This window comes from Microplitis demolitor, chromosome 1 (genome assembly GCF_026212275.2).
Source record: "Microplitis demolitor isolate Queensland-Clemson2020A chromosome 1, iyMicDemo2.1a, whole genome shotgun sequence".
In the NCBI taxonomy this organism is placed as follows: domain Eukaryota; kingdom Metazoa; phylum Arthropoda; class Insecta; order Hymenoptera; family Braconidae; genus Microplitis; species Microplitis demolitor.
In genome coordinates this window covers 6,803,416-6,828,020 of record NC_068545.1, presented here as the reverse complement: position 1 = coordinate 6,828,020, position 24,605 = coordinate 6,803,416, and the positions used below count along the sequence as shown (strand labels likewise).

The following is a 24,605-nucleotide window of genomic DNA, read 5'->3' as shown; positions in this document are numbered from 1 at the left end:
TAAGTCGTTCAAATGAAAATTTGAAATTATTCGTAAATTTTTTAAAAATTTGAGTATTCACGAACAATTCGAGAATTCACGATTAATTCGAAAATTCGAATTATTCGATTCGAAGTTTTAAATCAAATAGTTCGATTCGATACGAATAATTCGTAAGTTCATACATTAAATCGTTTTTAAAAATAATTCGATTAGTGTTATTATTATTAGAGCAATAAAAAAATTTTGATTAAATTATATAACTTATTTTTGCTACGTCATCATTCTATCAATTTATTTAACGACATTTTAATGATGACATCATACTAATTTAAGGTAATAAAAAATATAACTTACTGGATATATGTACATATATATTGCTGATGATAAAAGTGAAAGTTCATATATGTAATTATTAAATTGATATTTTATACAGATTTTGAAAAGATTATCTGTTGTTTATTAATATTATTATCTCGTAAATTTTAAATCTCTTAAAGTAAACTCACATATTGCACCTTTTTTGGGATTATATTCACGAATGTCTTTATTAGGTAAGATGATCCTCATGGTGAATAGCTTGTAATATGTATTTTCACATGGACTTTATTTTGTTGTTACAACATTTTATTTTTCAAAGCAAATGAACATTGACACTTTGATCATTATAAGGACACTGTTTGCAGTTGACTTCCGATTGGTTACCCTCTATACGCATTATTCATGCAACCAGTATAGAGTAACCGGTTACCGGGCGTTTTATTTACTATCCTTCAAGTGGACTTGCAAGTCCAATCTTTTTAATCGATCATGATTTCACCTAAAAATAAATTGTCATAATTGTTTTAGTTAATGACGTATTTGTTTAAAAAGTCAAATTCACGTACCGGAAAATCAGAACGTATTTCGCGGAACGAAAATATAAAGTAAAAAGTTTACTGGATCTAGACTTCTGAAATTTTTCGCATATAAATGCTGGTATGTCAGCCGAAAATTTCAAGCCACCCCCAACTTCCGAAACTACCCATAAAGTCACCCTTAAGCAGTCAAATTACATAATTTTTTTCATTTTCAGTGCGCAAAAAATGTTCCGCTCTTCAGGTGCATAAAAATTCCAGATTAGTTTCTGGCAATAAATTTGACATGGTAAAATTTAGGGGATAAACTCTATCTATTTATTTATCTACTTTTTTTTTTTTTAAATAGTTTCCTCTAATTCAAAAGCATCACTGCACGCGACAAACCTCCGTGGAATTGTTATTTCGCATTAATATTTACGGCTCTTTATACACTTATTTGTTGAATAAAAGAAAATGAAAAAAGATGGAGAAAAAAAAACAAGGTGGGTTTTCACATTTTACCATCACAAAGTTATAACTTGCATTCTTATAGAACTATCAAGTAGATGAGTTAGTATTACCCCCCGGCAAAAATATTCTTTCCCTGTTTACTTCTATTCTTCTGGCGTTCTTTGAATTTATTATACAAATCTACTGAACTATTATTTCACACATTATTCTTATTTTTTTTTTTTTATACGATCAGTAAAAAAATATTCTTTTTTAAAAAAAATTTTGTCCAAATGAGTTTACTTTTATATATATAAATATTAACTCAACTCTTGAAATTTTTCGAGCGAATATTTTTAATGAAAATGAGTGAATAGTAAAAAATCATGGAAGAGAGATAACCATGTTAAAAAAAATTGTGAAAATAGTTGATGGAACGGAAGATTAAATCGATAAGAAGGGAGTTTTTACGTTTATGTCGACACGGAAATTTCATATGATGTTCATCGAAGCAGTTTCTAACAGGGAGTTGGTGGTAAAATAATTTGAGCAATAGTTACTGTCATATGGAAGGGAAAAATTTTTCATCCTACTGAAAGTAGTAAACATCTGACGATTTTAGTTTTTTTTTAATGCTGCTTGTTAAGAAAAAACAAATTTTGAAAAAAACCACAGACAGATTTTCAAAAGTTCTTAGCATGCCTTTTTTAAATTTTTTAACTTCCCGCTTAGAAAAATGCACATTTTCAAAATTTCGGGAAGTTATTGTTTTCATCCTGATTTTCGAAAATCGAGTTTTCATCAGACATCGACGTTTTGAGGTCCTAGGAAACTATTCTGACTATTTTCAAAATGATGTCTGAGTGTCTGTATGTATGTATGTGCATGTGTGTGTATGTGTGTGAATGGTCTATAACTTTTTAACTAATGAATCGATTTGGATGTTTAAGACGGCAATTGAAAGAGCTTGTTGGCCGTCAACTTTCCTAAAAATTTCAAATCATTTGATCAAGTAGACTCGAAAATATTGGCGAATTACGAAAAAAAAAAATTTTTTTTTTTTTAGTTTTTTATTGATTTCTCAAAAACGACTTATACGATCGACTTCAAAATCTAATCAGCTCTAGAACTCAATAAAATGCATCGAATGCCGCCTTAACGATCTGAATCGGTTAATTTGTTTGAGAGATATCGTTGGAGAAAGAAATGGTAAAAAACGGTTTTTTCCAAATATCTTCAAGACGGTTGAATCGATCGCTTTCAAATTCTAATCAGCTTTAGAATTCAATAAAGCGCGCATATTGCCGCCTCAAATGTCAAAATCGGTTGATTAGTTCAAAAGATACCAACGTTCAAAAGTTAAAAAAATAACATTCTATGTTATTTTTTTCAAATAAATCAAAATGTACTGTACTAAAATGTGTCTAAAATGTTACAAACTTTTTTTCTTTATGGTCTCTTTTGATCATCATATAATGCCATCAAACTTGTTCTTTAGTTTAAACCATATTATCAACAAAGAAATTGAAAAAACACTGTTTTTAATCATTTTCTCGGATATTTTATATATTATTGCTTCTACCTAAGTCAAAACTCATTCAAATCTTAATTTTGATCACTGACATTGATTCCTGCATCAATATATTTAGTTTATTGAACATAATCGGGAATTAAAATTTAAAAACCGCTTGGTCATTAATGATTTTCGATTCTTAAACTTTTAAACTTTAGCATAAAGCGTAACTTGTTAGAGTTTGAAAAAGTCATAGAAAAACAATCGCATGCAATAAGATTTTCGAGCTCGAAAACAGCGGGAAGTTTTGGGGCTGGCCCGCAGGGTCAACCGACAAACCGATTTTTCTATGAGTATTTGACTCGTTCATTGAAAAAAGTCATTTCAATGTCTGCTACTTAGGTGTCATATCAAACATACTTTTTTTTTAAATTCATTTGTTTTTGCCTTTTTTTTTTTCATTCCAACTATTTAACGTCTTCCCATCAGAAAATTTTTTAACTTAACATTAAATTAATTGCTAGTTTTTTTATTGAATCGCGAAAACAAAAATTATATAAATATGAAAAGCCTTTGAAAGTTATTCGATTTTTTTTTTGGAAATCTATATAACGGTTTATTACACAAAAAACAAAGAATTTCTTGGCGCAAAATATTTTCACTCACACCAAGAAAATTTTATTTGCCGTAAATAAATTTTTTGCATTATGAATTGACAACGAAAATTTTTCTTGCTCCAAGGAATCCTTTTTTTCAGTGTACATGTATTGATAAGAACAAATGGATTTTGTTTTATCGTTACCGTAGGTAAAATTCTCACGGGTTTTTTTGATCCTCGGTAGAAAAATTAACATCCCTAAGAAGAGAAGGGAGTATGCATACAAGAGACAAAGAAGAACCTCGAGACTACTAGCGCTCATATTTCGAAAGCAGGTGGTTGAGAATTTCGCATGAGTAAGCGCATTCGGGCTTCATTGGTATCAACCGTTTATACATATGTAGTATAGTATACAAACAAAGCACATGAAAATACATGTCAGTATCATAATATATATGTATATAAAACATATGTACATTCATCTATGAAATAAGAGAATAAACTCCCACGACATTAGAGAGAGTATTATTTTGATTCGCTTGACAATCTCTTTTGGCGTCTGCCATATGTTAAGTATATACTTATATGGCTATTTATAGCTTCATTTATGTACACACACACATACATAGTATATATATTTATATATTCCAAGTAAAATAGTAAATTTCAAGTAGATGAAAGAATGTTTTTAAAATTATTTTGAGTGTGTATAGAACAAGTATGTCTTTATAGTTGATGATGAGTAAGAGGACTCTTGTGCAAAACTTTCGGATGAGTCACGACATTTACTCACATTTTGCTAATCAATGTAATATTTTTTAAAAGGTTTAATTGGTGATGGTTTATTCCAATTAATGGCTCAACTTAAATACCGAAAAAGATTTCCGGACACACACATTTACGTTTGAAAATATTTATATATGCTTGTATATATTTTATGTATTATATGAGAATGGGAAAAAGGTCTCTCGGTGATTTTTACGATAATTTAATCTTTTTAATAATTTATTGTTTCGCTGATGTTATAAGTTAGAGAATATTTCATGTGGTTCTATTTTACACGAAATATTTTTAGATCTCCTAGAGCTAACATATAAAATATAAGAAATTATTTTCAATGGGATCCTGTGACCCGGCATAACTTATAAAGCTTCGAGGTAAAAAAAAAAAAAAAGAAGAAAGGAAATTACGGAATCAGTTGAAATTTAATTAATTTTCATTGTTAAATATCAATTTAAATTTATACAAATGACAAATAAATATAATGAAATAATGTCGAGTTAGGAGACTTTTGAAGATAGTCGACAATTATTTTAGATTTTTTATTTTTGCTTACTTTTGCTGTTAGTGCATCCTACACTTGGACGAGTCAAAACTCGCTTGGATGCTGTTGATATATATTGTATGTACGCATGCGTTAGAGAAGGATGGAATTGTTGGTGAAAAAGAAAGATAATATAAGAAGTATAGGTAAAAGAGAGAAGAATCTTGAGGTCGCTAGCCGCTAAACCGATTGGTTCTGGCCTCGCACCGCCAGGAATCGTTCCCAAGGCGATTCAACGTGAAACATTTACCTGACTCTTTATATTTACTAAACAGATACTACGATTTCGATCCGCTCTTAATGTTATGTTTATCAATTTATTTATAATCATACTGTTCTATATGATTTTACTGGTTTTATGTATATTGTTTTGACATTATTTTCGTTATTAAAATTTATTTAAAAAAAAAATTAATAGTTCCAGGTTCTTGTGTAAAATTTTTTAGTGCATTTATTTTTCCCATAAAATAAATCGGTACAAATTATAATTTGCGATACATAGATACATTTAAGATGATAATTTATTTAAAACTTTTTCAAGTAAATATATATGCTGATAAAAAGAATTTCTTGACTCGAGAAATATTTTGGATTACGGTATTAAAAAAAAAATTCTATGGCCTCGAAAAAATTTTTTTCCCCAAGAAAATGTTTTTCCACTCCAAAAATATTCTTATTTTCAATCCATAATGCAAAAAATTTCTTGGGGCAATTAAAAATTTTTTGTGCCAAGATATCCTTTCTTTTTTTATATATATTAAGGTGATCCAAAAAAACCGACTATTTTTTTTTTTCGAGTCTCTTATGAAAATTTGTTGGTCTACGATGTTTTAAGAAGCCTTTCCAAAAATCAACTAGATTAAAAATTTTCAAGAGGTCGCTCACGACTTTTGAAAATTTCAAAAATGATTGAAGTTCGGATTTTTTACGTATAAATTTTTTCTTTGTCGTGACAGCAATAGTTTATATTTGTAAAATCATGTCTAAGCTGAAAATTTCAGCCCAAAATTTATATATTTAAACGGCGCTCAAGAATTTTGAATATTTACTGGTAATATGTAACTAATACTTTGAATTAGTTTTCGTATTTTTTTATAACTTAATTATTGTCATTTCACTAAAATATAACTTCTGCATAACCAAAAATATACAGGACAGTCTTAAACAATAAAATTTGGTAAATTTTGAATAAGCGAAAAAACCTAAAAATTGAATTAAAAAATAAAAAAGTATGTAAATAATTTATTATTTCCATTTGTCGGGTTATATTTTCATTGATTGTGATGTAAATTGATGGTGAAAAAATCGAGAAGCTTTATTATTAATATTAAAGGGTTGCTCGAAAACGTCCAAAAGACAGCACTCGGAAACATTCAAAATTCTTAAGCGAGGTTTAAATATTTAAATTTTGGGCTTAAATTTTTAGCGTAGTCATGATTTCACAAATATAAACTATCGCTGCCACGAGAAAAAAAAAAATTTGAAATAAAAAATTCAAATTTCGCTCCTTTTTGATATTTTCAAAATTCGTGAGCGACCTCTTGAAAATTTTTTATCGAGCTGATTTTTTGAGAGGCTTCTTAAAACATCGTAAGCCAACAAGTTTTCATAAAAGACTCGAAAAAAAAAAAATAGTCGGTTTTTTTGGGCTTCCCTAATATACATAATAGACCTATTTATCATAAAAAAATAATTAATTATACTTAAAATATCATTAAAATTACATTTAAATTCATAAAAATATTCGAATTTTGAATGTTATTATTACGTATTAATATAAATAAGTCATTAAGGTTTCAAAGTCTGGCATTAAATCTGGGTAATAATTTTCTCTGAGTATTTTATAATTTTATAAAAAAAATGCTCCAAAAATATATGTAATATTCGATAAATGATTTTATAATGCACTTAAAAATTTTTTAAGACGTGTTTAAAAAATAAGTTTACATTGAACTGAAACTTTATAATACTAATAATACAAATTCCTGGCCTATGTTAATAATGATTTTTATTTTCTTATTTATAATAAAAATCGTTATAAATCTTGCAATTCAATTTATGACTTTAAACAGTGAATTTAAAATAAATTTGCCGTGCATAAAGTATTTATACATAAGATTATTAAAAAAAAAAGTATATAATAATAATAACAAAGAAATAGTAGAAAATATGTACTACTGTATATAATATTCAGAGTAGTGAAGTAGTCTCACGCAGTGATCCACACTTGAGCACGCACGTGTATGCCATACGACGAGTCTTCTTTCTTATTCCTCAGGGGCAGCTAAAAAAAGAATCAAAGTAAATTTAAGTTGAGTAAAGTAAAGTAGAAGAGAAACGACGATTGCCATCCTCAAGATTCGCTTTATTGCCTCCTGGTATACTTTTATACTACATTGCCCCATACAAAGTGTTTTGTGACGTTCAGACGTAGCATTCAGATTTGCTAAGGAGTAGCAGCCCGACTTATGCCCAACTTACCAGTAGTTTCGCACGCATTATTACAGTCACTTTATCTTCTTATTATTTTCATCTCTTCTTTTTGTATCTTCTCCCTGTGCCACATGACTCGACAATTGTTTTATTATTTATTCCACTTTTGGAATTAATAATTCTCACGAGTCATTACTTTAACAAACAAATAAACATTGCTTGTTATTTTTTTCTTTAATTATAGTAATTGTTAATGTAACAAATAAATTTAATATTTTTAAATAAATAAAAATTACTTTTTACTAAAATTATTATCGCGTCATAAATAAAAGCTCGAAGTCGCTATTTTATTCTCAAAATTTTAATTTTTTGAATCAAGTTTGAATTTAAATTTTTTCACCAGAATCCGTAATTCCGTGGACTAAAAAAAATTTTAGAGATTTTTGGTACTGCAACTGCAGAATAATTATTTATTACTGAAGACATTTTTAAAAAAATAAATATGAAAATAACTTTTTTAAATGTACATTTGAATTAAAATTTTTCCACACGGAGAAAAATGCAGGCCAAAATTTAATAATAATTATAATCGCAATGAAAGATTTGGTATCTCAAATAAAAAATGACAATCCATAAAAAAAATTACGATGATTTGTAGAAAATTAATTTTTTTTATTTCAATTATGATTATCTATATAGTAATTTTCACTTATCATAATGATTACAATACAGCTTCTTTAAATTTTCACTTCAAAAAAATATATATTTACTTATTCATATAAAAATAGTTCAATGTTACAAAAAGTAGAAATTGTTTTCAGATTTATTAAAAGTTAGTACATTAGTCGGAATTTTTGTTCGTAATTGATGAATATTACATCTCCAATATACTTCTACGTGGGTACTGTACATTTTAGAATGTCGGTAAGACAAATTGCTACTCTGGGAGATAAAATTACTATTTGAGATTGTAAAAATTACTATCTGGATTGTAAAAATTACTCGGCAGAATACATCTTTTACAAAGCGCGTTAACTAATGTTTACTAAGTACAATAGTCAAAACTATTGGTACATTATAATTTTTATTTGTCACTAGTTAATTTTATTTTGAATGCAGTAATTTTTACAATCAATAGAAATTATAATTCTAAATAATATGTTGTAATTTTTACTTTGAATTTTGTACAAGTTTCGATTTTTTTTAACGTTTTAAGATTACTTCTCGGATTATAATTTTTTTTTCAAATTTAGTAAAAATTACTTAATTTTTTTCTCCGTGCACAAGTCCAAAATTCAGAAGATCAAAAATAAAAAAAGTTTTAAGGATTGTTTTCAACTCCTGCAACTCCAGAATAATATTTTAGATGAAAATAATTGAAGGGATTTTAAATATCAATTTAAACATAACTTTTTTCAATTTGATGTGGCAATTTCGGATATACCTAGAATTTTTTTTAATGTTTTTTCATTGAGTATAAATATACCTACATAAGAGTATTCATTTTTAGGTACATATAACGGCCTAGCTATTGATTTTTTCGGTCATTGGCTTCTATTCTATAAATTTCATTCTTCTATTGTATCATGCGGGTAAAAGACCTTGATAGTATTCACCAGAAAATTTTTATTTTATTTTCTATAACTCGTTCTTTCTTCCATCGACATTCATATATATACATGTACACATATACAATATGTACATAATATTCTGGACGTGAGGATTCAAATCTCGCTCTCATGTCGTTCTAATCTGGTCGCCGATCTGTTGAACTCCGTCTCACGCGCAGTTACGCCGATTTGTTATCTTAAACTTTGATCGTTTTATGATGATCTTGATATAGCGTGAGCTGATCGAAACTCACAGGGACTTCGATTTCATCTGAGATATGCGTATCGTGTCACTGGCAAATGACAACAACGAAGACGACAAGTCAATGATGACTTTCATTAGTATTGCCATTAACATATTCCAAAAGTGATAGTTGATGCAAATTACTTCTTATAATAAGAATAATTATTATTTTTTTTTTTTCTGTTATAAATTTGTATACATCAATTTACAAACATAAAATCGCAAGTGCGTTTATAATATGTAAGTGTTTATAAATGTCTCGTGTGAATGGTCAGTTACGCTGGTCACGTGAATTCGATGAAACGTGAAAACGGTTACGGCCCGAACGTGTCGCATAAAAGACACGTGAGAAGACGATAAATGACCTCAGTGGTTATCGTCATCCATTCAAGAATATTTACTGTCTTCTTTGCTATCTGTTAAATTAAAAATAAACAAAAATAATAAAAAAAAAAATATACAGATATATATATATATATATATTTTTTTTTTCGCGATAAAAAAATTAAATTCATACTAATTATAATTTTTAATTTCGATTTAATTTTTAATTGAATGATAATTTATACTAATTATTGCAATGATAAAAAAAATACAATCAATTCATTATAGAGGTGGGGGTCGGAGGCGAAACGGGGTATATAAGGGAATACTAAGTTTATGCGGACTCAAATACACTAAATTTTTTTTATTTGTTAATGACATTCAAAGTAAATAGAAAAAATTTTCAGTTGTCGTTAGAAAAAAAACTTCATTTTCGCGGGCAAAAAACCCTAAAAAAGGTGAAAAAAAAATTTAGATAAATAAATTTGATTAAATTAGATTTTTTTGTAAGTATCCGAGTTAAAAAACAAATTTTAGTTTAGTCCTCAAGAGTTCCAATTCCTTTGATGTTTTATTTGCCGCTCAGAAAATAATTCTGCTTTAGTACTAAAAAGCCACAGTGAGAACTATGAGGTTTAAGTAAGAATAACTTATCGATTTTAAATTATAATTAAGACCTCAAAATCCTCAACGAATGAAAAGTTATATTTCGGATTTTTTTTAATTTTAGATAGAAAAGGGAGGGGAGAGAATACGTCGGAAGAGACTTTTGAGGTTCAAATGCGGATAAAATTATTCCTGTATGTTTTGAATATTTTGAGGTTCTAATCCAGATTATGTTATCCCAGTTCAGTCCTAAAAGTGGTAAAATTGGTCGTAACTACTACTTTGAGAACTAAACTTGGATAACGTTCAATACTGTTGTCAATCTTAAAATTATAAATTGATCCTCAAAAACCTCATTGAGAACTTTGAGACTTGAATCCGAATTTGGTTTTTGACTCGAGATAATTTAAATAAAAAAAATTAAATTTCACATAATTATTGGATACAAAGGGAGAAAAAAATTTCAATAGTTTTTATCATAAAACAAAAGTCATTAACATTTTTCTACTGACACTCGATTTTTGAAAAAGTTTAACAAAAAAAAAAATACAAAATAATGGTCAATTATATTTACAAAAATGATTTTGAAATGTTCGAAAAACATTTGAAAAAAAATTTTTTTTATAAAATTTTGGAAGTACCTCGTTTTGCCCTCCCGTCTCTTATAAATATGAAAAAAAAAATGATAGATGTGTTGTCCTTGAAATAAGTGTTATTGGCATCTCTTCTTTTCCTGTATCTTCATCTATTCAAGATGTAAATCTAAAGCGTTTAAGTATATGACTCATTAGCTATTACTCACGTTTACGTTTTAGCATTACCAAAAAAAAAAAAGTAGCTCTACCGGAAGATAAACGAAAACCAACTTGAGAAGAGTCGTCGATCAGTTCAACGAACCGATACCAAATATCCGTGGTATAGTTTTCAGTCACGCGAGTCGTGGGAAAGATACAAAATGTTTGCGTGGACGTTTATGAATATACTGTGAAAGCAATCGTTTACTTAAATTTTTTATTATTATTATATATTTTTTATTTTACAATTGGTTTAAACTGCAAATGAAGAAGAAATAAAAAGTAATAAAGATTATGCCTCTAAGGCACACATACATGAAATTATATTTGAACACATCCCTTTTCATGTATATATAGATAGATGTTTGCTAGAGTTGAAGTGTGTAATTAGTTATTTATACTTCCTAGAGTTAATAATGATAGGAAAAAAATTTCATTGAAAAAATTAATTGAAGAAATAGTAGATGCACTGAAAAAGTTCAATACATAGTCATTAATAAATGATAACCCTAGGAGTCTAGAGGGCGTCACTGAGATAAGTGGAACACTATTGCTATTTTCATATTTTTTTGTTTGTTTTTTTGTTTGATTATAATAGACGGTTCAGATTCAATAGCCCTTCTGGCTATTGCTCGTCCTCCTATATTTACTAATACACAGCTTGGCCACTAGAGGATGTAAGCTATTCTATGTAATTGCAGGCGACTGGTCATCGTCGACGCCGGGAAAATTCGCGTGCGCTCTATGGGAATTTAAAATAATAGGGTGGGCAATATTATGCCCCTGACTTCCCATAGAAACATATATAGATATTTATATAATTCTCCTATTTAATGCACCAGGGGAATCTCGACCATTGAGGTCACATTTGTTTCCTGAGGGTGAGACTAATAAATATGTAAAGTTAACGCCGCGAAAACTTTTTACATTTATTTAACATTCAGCTTTAATGTGAATTTAATTTATTAGCTATTATAAAAAAGTGTGTGAGAAAAAAAATTTTTCCTATAATTAAAGTTGTCGAACATTAAATAATTACGCGTTAATAAATGATCGCAGAAAATATACATAATAACAAAAAAAAAAAAAAAAAAAAATACACGATAAAAATTTCAAGGATAATTTTTTTTTCTTTCTGTTACACTACAAATTTAAATTTCGCTCCGAAAAATAATCAGATGTATTTTTTCGCGCAGGCGCGACTGGCGTGACAAAAATATATGTAAAAAACATCTATAGATATACAAAATTAGTTAAGTTCTTTTTATTAATTATTATTAAATGGGCCCGAATTTAATGGTCATTTATGACACACTTCTTCTTCGGCCCTAAAATAATTTTTTAAAAAAAAAAGTGATCCAAATAATGGCTTTTATCTCGAGTTTTTGTGTTTACGAATTACGGACACTTTTTCTACTGCTTGACGGGAATTTTTTTTTACATTTTGATATTTTTTAAGTTATTTAATACATCAAATTGGTCTCTATAAGTCATATAATTAATCCTTATTAAATTCTCTATCCGATGAAGTGTAACTTGGTTAAAATCCGTGGACTAACAAGAGTGGAACAGTAAAAAAAGTAACGAAAAAGAGGCAAACAGAATTGTTCGATCGTAAAGCACACTCTAACGCTTTGTATTAAAAGTCGTGCAATTATTAGATGTCAATAAATTTAAGAATAATATAATATATAACTGGTAATTAACAATAATCGAATAATATATAATAATAGCTCAATTAATTTAAAATTTTATTTTCTTATTTTATCCTTGTTAATAAATAATATTTTTGATTAACTTTCATAAAAAAAAACTAGGATTTTTTGTGTTTTAAAAGCTTTCCAAAATTAAGTCTTTGAACGGATACAGTTTACCTCGCTTTTACACCGATTTAACACCGCAAAATTACCCCGTCTACACCGGTGTTATTCCATTTTAACGCTGCTCGGTATTAAATTGAGTTTATTTTTAAACACCGCTCTCTTTACAGTCTAGTTACATATGTATTTAGAATGTTATTATACTTTATAAGTACCTTTGATGTGAGTTAAATTAAAATAAAAATCAGCGGTAAAGTAAGATAAAGATAAAAAATGTGATTTTTCGGCCACAGTCTCAACCTTTGCCCAAAGTAAACACTTTAGGGGTCTATAATTTCATACAGCACATGTAGTTTGTAGTCACGGAAGTCCATTACTGTCATTTTTTCTTTCATTCGTATCTTTTGTGTGCGTGACGGCGAGTCGTTCTTGACCTCTTCGAGTAGACATTTATCGATGTGTCGCCCTGAACAACCTACTCTTTTATTATTTACATCATCTATAAAATAATAAAATTGCGTAATTTTAATATTATAGAATTCTCTAACAGTTTATTCATTAGCATATTGTGGGATCCAAAAATATAAACTCTATATTTTATTATAGACCAAGTTATATATGTATAGTGTATACAATATAATATATAATTGATTTAAGGAATATGACATCGTGTTATTGACATCCACAGTTCACTACTGAAACTCATCTCTCTGGAATTAAATTAAGTGAGCTTGGAAATTTACGGTAACTAACTTCGTTGCTATGTCTATAGTTGGGTTGATAATAACAGGGAGATGTGGGAGTCGACCAGAACGGGAGTGATACTCTCATCCCGTTGTCTGGATTTGTTCCTCGTCCGTTGGTCTAGTCATGGGTCAGTGAATACCCGTTTCAAGTCACGTATCAGAATTCTATACCAACAGATGAGTTACTTTAGTCTATTCCTTTTTCTTATACTCATCAAATTTTTTTCCCTTCTTTTTCACTTTAAATTTAAATCTACTTCTCTTCTTGAAAAGTCGTAGTGTAAATCCATCAATGTGCGCAATAAATTCGTCCAAATATTTCTTGTACTTAAAGCGTTGAATAAAAATTTTTAAATTTATTTTACTGACACTCCCATACTAAATAACATCAACACTTTGAAATGGTAATAAAATTAACGATACCGCTAAGAAAATATTAGTCTAATGAACAAGTCTATAAAGTGCATTATAAGGCAATTTCAGACCAATTTACTTCAATGCTCATAAAATATAAACAATGTGTTGGAAATTTGTTATCGTAATTGCGAATTTAAACAAATAAACGAAATTATCTTTAAAAAAATAAAATGCGCACTAAGATGTGTATCTAATCTTTTGAAAGATTTTTTGAAGGCTAACTTATTTTCTTTATATTTATATTATTTCACAGTGTTAGTGAGGTCTCACAACCTCTCCTTGTCTTACTAAAATATAAATACACAAGTTCAAAATTTATGTCTGCAATTCGAAGCAAAACACATTGCGTTACAGTTACTTAGAACTTGGGCCCCCAAGACATCCTTAGACTGACCCAAGTACTCAAAGTCATAAAAATCTACGTTTACGTGTTTACTTTTCCTTAAAGTGAAATATATAGATATATACATTTTTTCTTACCTCAAAGTATAATATATATTATGCCTTAAATACACGAAGAAAAATGCTGGCCAAAATTAAATAATAATTATAATCACAATGAAAAATTTACTATTCCAAATAAAAAATTACAATCCATAGAAAAAATTACGATGATTTGTAGAAAATTAATTTTTTTTATTTCAATTATAATTATCTATATAGTAATTTTCACTTATCATAATGATTACAATACAGCTTCGTTAAATTTTTGCTTGGAAAAAATAAATATTTACTTATTCATATAAAAATAGTTCAATGTTACAAAAAGTAGAAGTTGTTTTCAAAATTATTAAAAGTTAGTACATTAGTCGGAATTTTTGTTCGTAATTGATGAATATTATCCATCTCCAATATACTTCTACGTGGGTACTGTACATTTTAGAATGTCGGTAAGACAAATTGCTACTCTGGGAAACAAAATTACTATTTGAGATAGTAAAAATTACTATCTGGATTGTAAAAATTACTCGGCAGAATACATCTTTTACAAAGCGCGTTAACTAATGTTTACTAAGTACAATAGTCAAAATTATTGGTACACTGTGAAAAATTCCCATTAAATTTTACTATGGGTGCATTGTAACCCCGGATCATAAGAAAACTGGTACAAAATTTACAAGTGTCCCATAGTAAACGTATGCGCATAGGTCCCAATCGAGTTGTCTGCGCATACCGTTTACTATGGGACACTTGTAAATTTCATACCAGTTTTCTTATGGCCCGGTGTTACAATGCTTCCATAGTAAAATTTGTTGGAAATTTTTCACAGTGTACATTATAATTCTTATTAGTCGCGAGTAAATTTTATTTTGAATGCAATAATTTTTACAATCAATAGAAATTATTATTCTAAATAATATGTTGTAATTTTTACTTTTAATTTTGTACAAGTTTCGATTTTTTTTTTAACGTTTCAAGATCACTTCTCGGATTGTAATTTTTTTTCCCGTGTATGATATTTTAACATCTTTTGAAATAACCTAAAACTTTAAGATTATTTCTATCCAATTTTAATTTTTATTTGAATATGATTAACATCTGAAATTTCATCCATTTTTATTGGTACTATTCCTCATTTAGATATGTTTTTAATAATTGTAAATTTGGTTTTTGTCGTCCTAGATCGAAATCAGACTTTTTCCTCCTCATATTTTGCCTTCTTTCGTTTTTATCCAGTTCAAAATAAAACTTTTTCTATCTATTGTTTTTAGTTTGTTTTCGATCGTCTTTAGATCGAAAAAACTTAAAATTTGAAACAGACCAATTGGTCCAAATACAGTCTAATTACACTAAAATCAGATCAAATTTTTCGACCCAAGAATATTTTAAATAGAATTGACTCAAAATGCAATGATAAAATGAAAATTAATTTATTGTATAAGAGAATCAACTCTCTAAAACTGAATTAGTGAAATTCACTGCGAATCAGTAGTCACTATTTTTCAAGCTGTAAGTATACCTCTAATGAACCAGTGGTATATTTACAGAATATTCACTAATTTGTAGTGAATTTCACTAATCCATTTTTAGAGAGGGCATAATCAAAATAAATTTTTATTATCAGTAGTCAGTTAGTCTGCTTGTATATCCGCAATTATTCATCATTAGTCACTTAAAAACTAAAAAAATTGGCCAGTAATCAACTTGATTGCTTTTATGTTATTTTATATTACTTGAGCTTTTCTACAATATCGTTAGTAAAATTATTATTGTTTAATAATAATAAATAAATTAATAACCCAAGGTTAGCTGATATTACACCGTCTATTTTTACTCTCTAATATTCTCTGTACCAAGTATAAGCAACGGCATGTGCGTGTCAGTCAATGATACAAACATTTTTTCTTTACACTGAGAGAAAAAAATACCATTACTCAGAACAAATTTTCTAGACTCAAGAATTATTTTTATATTAATAAATTATATATTTTCACAAGAATAATTTCTTGAGAGAAAAAAATTACTATTTAATTTCACGGCTCATGATTCATTAATTTTCAATAAAATAAATATTTTTAACATGTCTAATTTCAAAAAGACTTATATTTTTATTCACACTTTTGACTGTAGGAAGTTTCTTAAAGCCAAAAAGACATGATTTTTTATTCATCGCCAATTGTTAGGTAGACTTAGTTTAGTTCTAAAAATAAAAATAAAATTTAAAGCTTAAAGGACGCATGACTTACATTGTATGGATTTTTCGCTTTAAAGAAATATTTTTCAATTTCGAGCTTTAAAATAAGTCAAACGATTTGTAAAAAATAAAAATCACACGCCCTTTTGGTCCTAAGAAGCTCCTTAAAGTTAAAAGGCTCGGGTCGAAAAATTTGATCTGATTTTAGTCTAACTTGACTGTATTTGGACTAATTGGTCTGGGTTTAAACTATCTTTAAATTTTTAATTCCCCGCTAAGAAAATTGAAAATTTTCAAAAATTCAGGGAGTTATTGGTTTTAGTCCGATTTTCGAAAATCGAATTTCGAAGAGATCTTGACGTTTTGAGGTTCTAGGAAATTATTCTGATCAATTTCAAGATGATGTCCGAGTGTATGTAAATATCTATAACTTTTGAACGGATTAACCGATTTTGATCATCAAGGTGGCATTCGACGCGGCTTGTCAATATCTAAACCTAGTCTAATATTAAGAATCAAAACCAGATTACGAAAACAAATAATAAGTAAAAAAAGTCTGATTTTGATCTATCGGCGATCGAAGTCAAACCTAAAATTTTTGAAACCAAGTCTGAAAACAGTCTAAATGAAGAATAGTACCGGCAAAACTTGATTAAATTTTATATATTAATTAAATACAAATAAAAAGTGAATATGAATAGAAATAACTTAAAATTTTTATTCGATTTAAAACAAATTAGATTTTTCGATTTCGGGGGAGGGGGGGGGCATAAAAATGTAAGTCTTTTTGGAATTAGTAACTGGAAATATTTTCCAGTAATATTTTTTTCTTTCAGTTTGATTACTTATATTTTTCAGTCATTTGCAGCAGTTTTTGAAAGTTAAATTTTTATTTTTTCTTGTTTATAAATTTAAATTGTTTTTTTTTATCATGAACTTTTCAAGTACACACTCTTTGATTTCAAATTATAATTTATTATAATCGTTATCTTGTTACCGTTTTTGTTAAGCAATAATTCATCATATATTATATATATTAAATGATGTATATCAAATATGTATAAGATAAAAGGAAAGAATATACAATGTGGATTTATATCGATTGATCTTCTATTGTATAAAGAGAATTCAAAGCAAGCCAGAAAGTAAATGCAGATCCGTGAGAATTTCGTAACAAAACTAAATAAATGTATGTATATATATATATATATATAGAAAATACTGTGACGTTATATACAGTAAATTAGCGAGATAGAGACTCCATCGTATCGTTCACTCGACACTCAGGCTCGTTGTTCAATTAAGCTTCTATTCATACTTAATGCAAGATAGAAACATATGAAAGTTTCCATTTGTCAATTTCATAATATAAATATAAAAGTATCATCGTTACTAAGTACACAAGTTTAATTTAAATATTTTATACCCAATTATTATAATTTATCAATTTTTTTAATTTTTCAAATATTTCTGTGGTTAGCCCATAAAATAAAAAATATATAATTTAGAATATTTTCTCTTGAATTATTTTCATATGTTTACATATCTTAATTTAATCTTATCTTGACTATTTATTTGTTCATTATTTACTATAAAACAAACGCTTTTTTAACGAGAATGCGGAATAATATTCTTAAGTAGTTTCACCGTCTTATTTTTAATGATCCAATAATTAACGTCTACTTTATTTATTACTATTAACTGCACAAGAAATCAAATGTCGTATCAAAACTTTCATATGATAGAGTGCGCGTCGCTTTGTAAACTTGTTAAAAACACGCAATATCCGTATAAGAAAAAATAAATATATCTTTACATTTTTTTAAACATCTCCTTAAAAATATATATAAATAAATAAGTAAATATATATATATATATATACATACATAAGTATATTAATACATACATAAGTATTAATTTTTTTTTTTTTTTTAATTAAACGCTTTCACAAAACATCAAAGTGTTTTCTTCAGCTGAATAAGACAAGAGGAGAAGACATATAGAACATGCGCGAGCACTGGCGCGTGTTTACCTGGTGGACTTGTCGAGATTACCTTCAGAGGAGACACGCAGTGTTGCGTATGCCGGATCTAACGAGCAAACCTCTCGACACGCAAATCTAATGCCCAATCTCATTCTTTCTATCCCTGCTTTCCAGTCTACTCTTTTTAACTCACATTTTATAACTTTTATTTTTTACCACTTTATATTTTTAGTTTTTGTCTCGTGCCTATACTTAGATTCTTTAACTTTATACAAACCCCTTTATACAAGTCCCTTTTTTTATTTTCGTTACGCCCTATGAATTGCTTGGGTCGGTTTTTATATTTTTTTCACAATTCAAGGAAAAAGTCTACTGCTTTTTTTTATTTTTTTAAAAAAAGTAAAGTTTTCCTTTTGTATTCATTTTACACTTTGCTATTTCTACATACTATATAAATTATTAATATTGCTATAAATAACTTGATATATAATTAGATTTACTTACAAGTAAAAGGAATTCATTAATTTTAATTTTTTTTTTTTCCATAAATATTTAGAAATAAAAAGATCAACTAGAAATATTATTTCTCGGTTTTAGATTCTATTTCCGTCCATTTTAGTAGTATACTCTCTTATTAAAAATATATAATTAAATTTTGAGAGATATTTATTCTTTAAAATATGTTTAAGGTGTTTTTAAATATATTTATTACTTTTTTTTTCTTTATATTATTAAAACTTCCTATCGGGGGAGAATGAAACATTAGTCGAAAAAAAAGTAGTATTTGTTTTGTAATTATTAAATTTCTTCACGAGCTACAAAATCAAATTGATTGATTGGCCTTTCAAAATATATACTTTTGAGAGTGGTGATTATAGGATAGTATACTTGTAAGAGTATAACGAATTGGAAGAAATGATTTATTTAAATTCTAGCGCTAAAATGAAACGTTATTTAAAGAGGGTTTGTTTTTTTTTCTCTTTCGCTTCTATGCGGGCGACCGTACTTTCTTGTTCCTTATACATATGAAAATTTTGTCCACGTTTGCCTCATAAATAAACTAAAATTGTCTTAAAAAAAAGAAATAAGAAGTACAGTATAGTATTATTATACGCTATATTCTTTTTATTTTATGTGTGAAGCTTTTATTTAAGAAGAAATGGTAGTCAAAAGTATCTGATAACCCTGTCTACAATTTTTTACTGTACTTTTGGTGTAAATCATATTGAAGTATCGTATATATTTACTTTTACAAATATATGCAGATATTTATCTGTTTATTGCATGATATTTTACTGCTAAATTAAATTTTTTGTCCGTAACGAAGTTATTTTTCTACGGGTCTTGATAATACAAATTTATTTTAATGTATTTTTTTTATGTCAATCATATAAAAGTAGAAGGAGAAAGACGGTCCCCTATTTTATAATGACCAGCTTCCAAAAAATTCGTGAAAAAAATTTTTCTCTGTCATTTTCATTTTTATTAATGGCGTAATGGTTTTCGAGTGCGAATTCGCCCGACTAGAAATTTTGGTGAGGCTTGCCGAAGAATCAGTTTGGCCCGAATTAGGCTTGCCTAACTAAGGCCAGCCTAATTCGTATCTTATCTGATCTTTATGAGGCAAAACGAACATTGGCATGCCGAAAAAATTCCAGATTCAGCTGTGATCATGAAACACTATGGCATTGCCGAAGTACGGCATACTATTGGAATTCCTGACTGGTAGATAGCAATGGTGACCTAAGCTTTGCCGATGTTTGGTATGCCAAAGTCAGACAAAACTAGAAAAGTCTGTGGCAAGGCCGCACTCAGGTCTAACATTGGGATTCCCAACTAGTCGGTAGCAATGATAACCTAAGATTTGCCGATGTTTGGTATGCCAAAGTCAGACGAAACTAGGAATGTCTGTGGCAAGTCACACTCAGGCCCAATATTGGAATTCCTGACTAAAATCGGATTGGGATGACCAAAGGTTTGCCGAAGTAAGGTATGTAAAATTTGGCTATTATTAGGAAAGTCTTCGTCATTGCCTAAGTTAGGTATATCTTTGGAATTCCTGACTGATACCGAATAATATTTAAATAGCATAAATAAACTTGGGAGCCACAATCGGTAGTGTAGCGTAGTAGTTAAAGCGTCAGTCTTTCGTGCGTAGGGTCTTGGATTCGAATCCCACAATGTCGGTCCTTCATAAGTTTTGCGTTTTTCCTTGAATTAAAAATTTCTCATTTGATTGGAAATTAAAATAACATTAAATTAGAACATCCGATGATAACTGCCGTGCAAAAATAATTTTAAGCGAAAAAAAAAAAAAAAAACAAAACAAATTTTTTGATTTAGTTAAACAAAATTATATGATCATTACAGTCATACAAGACTATATATTGCCGATTTCTATGTATAAGCGTAAAGCTCGTATGCGAAGTATGGTTTCTAAACAACTGCCTAAGAATGAAGCTAAATCAGGCAGGGTCTCGAAACTGCGTTATTTTCGGAATTTCAACCTAATTTGGTTGCCTCATTTGGCGTGAACTCGGCTTAAGCTATTACCAGCAAGTATGGTTTCCAAACCACTGCCTAAGTAGGCAGCCAAATTAGGCAGGGCCTCGCAACTGCGTTACTTTCGGGATCTCGACCTAGTTTGGTTGCCTCATTTGGCGCAAGTCTGGAATTCGGCATGCCTTATTCGGGCCACACCACTGCCTAACTAAAATTTCTAGTCGGGTCACCGATCAAGAAAAGTTGGATCTATGTAAAATATTTTTTAAATTTTATTTTTGTGTCTACTATTTAATGATTCAATTCATCCGAAATTAGTATAATTAATATTTTGTATAAATACAAATAATATGTATGAGAATTGAAAACTTTAAAGTAAGGAAGAAAATAATTAAAAAAAAAATTTTTTTCACCCTCAGAGTAAGTCCAACTTACCCCTGCGAATTATATTACTTTAATTGTTTTGACTATTTACACAGTAGTTATCGAAATTTTATTTTTTTCGTCTAATTATTTGAAGTTATTTCGAGTCAAAAATAAAACTTGATTTAAAAGTCGAAATTTAGGGCCGTTTTTCACTAGACAAACGACTTTCTCTTACGAAGATATGAAATACATTTTTGCTTTGATTTTGACTTACGTCTCCTGGACTTGAACCTGGGTACTTCGAGTCGACAAAGATCCACGTTCATTTACCGTAAACGGTTTCTTGGTGGACTTTAGGGAACTCCGGTGTCCATCTTACAGCTTGAAATAAATTAATATTTATGTATACATATATGTTTTCCAAGAATTAACTTAATTTTAAGCCGTAATATGGGCGGTGGAGGATACGGTCCACCAAGGTCACGGAAATTACGGTAACGGGTTCCGTGGTCTTCGAACTCTATGTAGACGTCATCCTTGAAAGGAAGGCTTTTAACTTATTCAGTTTAAATTTTAAGACTAAAAAGTAAAAATTAAGTCGAAATTGGGATCATACTTTTTTTTTGGAACTTTCAAGATTTATCAAATAAATTTACCCCCCCCCCTCCCTTCATCAAATATTGGTTATCTTTTTTTCTAAACTTTAATGTTATAATTCTATCCATCTAAGATTTGAAATGTTGATCACAGTGTCAAGATTGTTGGGCAAATAATTTTCTTAAGACTGTACATAGCGTAGTATTGAAGTCCTGAGTTTGCGGACCAGACAATAACCGCTATAACCAAGATTACTACAACCTCAGTATTGGATGAGTACCTGCGCTTAGACTCTAGCCTTCAAGTATAAACAGGTACAAACAGGAGATAGAATGTTGAAGCTCCTATTATATAAGCCGTGAACGTGTATACACAAGTAGATAAAGAAGGTATAGACAGCTATGAAATGAGTATGAGTATATATACAATATACAATATGTATATAAGTAAGAGAAATGAAAAAATAAATAATAAAAGCAATAAGACCGGAAAGAATATGCTTTTTCTCTTAAAGTGGCAGGTGTTATCCATCGGAAATCGCATATTCTGATATGAATAATAAAAAAAAAAAATTAAACATTAAAAGAAAGAGGAAAGGAAAAAAAAAATAAGAGAGATAGAAATAGACGATGATGGAATTGGTGAGAGTGAAAATTAATAGTGATCAGAGGAGAATGATTCCTTGGCCTTGTGCAGAAATTACGTTGTTCCGGTCTGCGTATAAATTGTCCATGACTATAATTATATTTTGTACATATATGTAATAAAATAATATGCGAGACAAGACTGGTTTATCTCGTGGCAAAAAGCTTAATGTTTAGTTCAAGAGTTAAGTATTATTATTATGTGTATCATATTATAATAAAGTTTATTTAGTTTGTTGAGAGGTTGCATACTTGGTTTTAACCGGGATTTGAGCGGCTGCATGGAAACAAAGTCACGTCTTTCAATATCCTACCGGTCATGACACCTACGCATGGCAGGACGAGGCATGGCAAGACCTGCTTTTGCGTGTTATATATACATATATATCTATATATTATTACACCTTTTAAACATACGACACATTCAAGTTATTTTGCATACTCACGTAGTGCACTCAAACCCACGTAGTTACCTTTCACGGTAAACTCGGTTATTCTCAGTGTCTGCTGTTAGTTTTTTTATTTTCAGATTTTTTTATACTGTTATTTTCATTACGTAGCATTTATGTAATGATATAAATATAACTAATTTACAAACTCAATTAAAAATATGTTTTTGAAAATTATATATACATATATATATATAATTTTCAAAAAAAAATATATATATATATTTTTTTTTATTATATACAATTAAAATTTATACTGTATACAAACTCCATAAATTATTTACTTATGTTCTTATATAATTATAATAAATATAATAGTATTATATTTTTGGAAAATTTTCTGCAGCAACTTTATAAATTATTTATGATCTTTAAATTAGCCAATTACAGTAGACTCGCGATTTTCTTTCGCTTTGATTTTTTTCCGTTTGACCCTTTTATTATGTCATTTCTAATTTTAACTGCCTTGTAGCTCCGTCCACAGAACCCTTTACATACTGGTTTACCCGACAGTACGTTAGTGTTCGTTTATAGTAAGCAATGTATTCAAAAATTCAAAAAAATATTAATAATTGACAAACTATAATAAACTATGATCTTAACAGACTAATATTTGCAATTAAAAACGTAACTTATTTTACAACGTACATTTTTGTTAATTTTCATTTTTCTGTATTTCAGTAATTTACAGATATATTTAAAAATAAATTGAAAAGTATTTCTTGTGTTCTTGCTATTATCGCATTATCTAGTAAACCTAAAGATCAAATAATATAGCTATTAACATTTTAAAGGAAAGTTTTTCAGAAATTTGTAGTGAAAAAATGGTTAATAACAGTTTTGATATTACTTCGGATGAAAGCAATAATATAAGGTCCCACGCCTTTTAACCTTCTCTCGAATTTCTTCCAAACATCCCCGAGGACCGGAAGAAAATCGTGAGTCTACTGTAACAATTTCGGATTTTTTTTTTCAACGCATCAATTACGGGAAAAAAAAAATTAAAAATATGCACATGTAGAAAATTAAAGAATCTATAGGTGCAAATTTTCTAAAATATTTTTTTTTTTAATAGTTCAGTTTTTATAAATATTCAAAAGTTATTAGATGTCGGCTAACTTAAGTATCATAATTACTCAACGACTCTGAATTTTTTAAATTAATTATAAAACAATTTTCATTACACGATAGCTTAAATTTTTTACAAATCGAAATTTCAAATTATAAAAATAATGAAAAATAATAATTTAAATAACTGAAAACACTTTCATAATTAATCTTTGAAAACTTTGACATTTTAATAATGGATTAATCAAGTGTTCAAAAAAAAAAAAATAAATAAATAAAAAAAAAATATATTGATCATAATTTTGAACCTGAAGAACAATAAAATATATATAAAATTTTTTCTCCACGGTTTAACGGGGCTTATTCTGATCAGGAAATAGTAAAAAAAAATATATATATATATATATCCGCCACTGCGGTATAAGAGGTCGTTGAGGTCATCGACGCGTCAGGGAGAGATATCGATCTCGATTTACACCCCGAGGAAAAATAAAATACCGTGACAAATTGGAATTGGGTATAAACCAGACGAGTTGTCGTCATCATTATTAAGGAAAATTATACGCACCCATGCTTGTATGTGTTTATATATATGTATATACATATATATAAATGCATAATAGTCCTGAATTAAGAATGTTAGTTATTTTATCGTAAATTTTA

General features: G+C 28.5%; 1 protein-coding gene across 2 annotated transcripts in view; it reads left to right on the top strand.

The window, feature by feature from the left end:
* LOC103568531 (probable serine/threonine-protein kinase dyrk2) overlaps window positions 1-24,605 on the top strand; it is a 164,535-nt gene that overhangs the window by 16,270 nt on the left and 123,660 nt on the right. The window lies entirely within an intron of this gene.